The sequence below is a fragment of the Indicator indicator genome, chromosome Z, assembly GCF_027791375.1.
Source record: "Indicator indicator isolate 239-I01 chromosome Z, UM_Iind_1.1, whole genome shotgun sequence".
NCBI lineage: Eukaryota > Metazoa > Chordata > Aves > Piciformes > Indicatoridae > Indicator > Indicator indicator.
This window is the reverse complement of record NC_072053.1, coordinates 76302537-76304316: the sequence shown is the minus strand read 5'-3', so window position 1 is coordinate 76304316 and position 1780 is coordinate 76302537.

The following is a 1780-nucleotide window of genomic DNA, read 5'->3' as shown; positions in this document are numbered from 1 at the left end:
TCCAGGGATCTCACAATGGCTTTTTTTCTCCCCCTAGTTCGTTCAGTTCTGACCATAATAACAACTGCTTAGGTGACAACATTTCAGCCTGGACAGGAGAGAGGAATAAAGAAGAAAGAGGAAGAAAAGGCAACATGTTTTTGACAAGATTTGTCTCTTCACTAAGGGATGGGATGAGATGGGAGTGGGAGGGCAGAGACAGGAGAAGACAAGGCCCCTGGTGAGCAGATTAGATAAAGCAGAGAGGAATCTGTTGCTAAATCATTGATCAAAGCCTGTATGGTCAGCAGGGAGTAAATCCATGCTGAGTGTAGGACAAGAGTTAGGATGGCAGGAGCAGGATGTGGTATTGGTAGGGAGTGTATCAGGGGTGATGTGCAAGAGGGCAGGCAGCAACTGGTTTGATTTGTGCCTGGGCTCCTTCAGCTCATTCAGAAGGAAGCATTCCTCTTCTGGGGGACTTGGCAGGGTCAGGGTGTGGTAGGAAGTTCTCCAGGGGCCAATGGCAGGTGATTTAGGTTCTCCTCTGATGTAAAAAATGAAGTGGGACTCCTTGGTCAGCTCTTGCCCCTCCATCCACCTCTCTCTGTGCCTTAAGGGAGCCTAAGGGCAACTCTGCAATGTGGTTTTGCACAGAGGTGTTCCCCCCTGATTCATTGTTTAATTTGGAGCTGCTGCTGAGGCAGATCCTGGTGGGGCAGAGCTCGAGCTTTCCAGCAGCCTTTAGTGCTCCAATGCCAGGCTGGTTATCCATATGGCTTCCCTCTCTCACACCTCAGATGGAGCTGTTCTCACCAAATAAAACGTGGCAGCCTCTGGTGTTAGCTGCTGCTGGATCCTCTGCCCTGGAGTGGATGTGGAGTCCTTCAAGCCTGCATCAAAGACAGGAGTGTTGCACACGGCTGCTGTGTGCAGCTCCTGCTTGCCTGATACCTGCACTCACTGACTGCCCCCTGAGAGGTCTGACAGCTGAGTCCTGATGTTTGCTGGCATCCAACTTTTCACAGTCCAAAGCAGAGCAGCTGTTGTGTTCCCTTGCTTGTCCTCTGACCCTTAAGGACCTTCCATCTTCTGCAGGCACCTTCACATTCCTGAGGAGCAGCTGCATGTGATCCCTGGGATCCTCACTGCCCCCAGCCATTCAGGGTTACTGCTGGGGTTGATTTGCACTAACTCCACCAAACTCCACTCCTGTGCAGGATCTCAAACCCAAGAAAGAAAACCTCTCTTATTTTTGGTTGTAGATTCTATATCCCTTGGGGAATCACAGGAGTGTGCTGTGCAGAATTATTTTCTGACATCCACAAAAAATGCAGGTGGGAAAGAAAAAAGTGTGGCTGCCTCCCTTGTGGTGTTTGGAGGGAGCTTCAGACACACACACACAAGCTTTTGAGGCTTCATTTCTTTTCCTTGTGTTCTCCTCCTCAGGTGGAAGATGGAACTGTTTCCCTTCTGGTTTTAGGTGACTGACACCTGCTTACCATGAAGTCCCAAAGGAGATAGAGGGACAGCAGTGGGAATTTCTTCTCACTCCTCCAAAAACATCCAACAGTTGCCTAATGGTAAGGAAGCTGCTGGGTTTTATTAGCTTTGTGTCCTGTGGTGTCCACTGCTTGAGGAACACACTGAAGAGTTGGGATCCAAATCCACTGGGGCACATGAAGGGGGGGCAAGGAGGATGCAGGCTGTAAATGCTGCATGTTCAGAGAGGGTGGGAGAGGAGTGGGTTTGGACATCTGAGTGCCCTCTGTTTTGTGGCCTCTCACCAGGGATTGCCTCT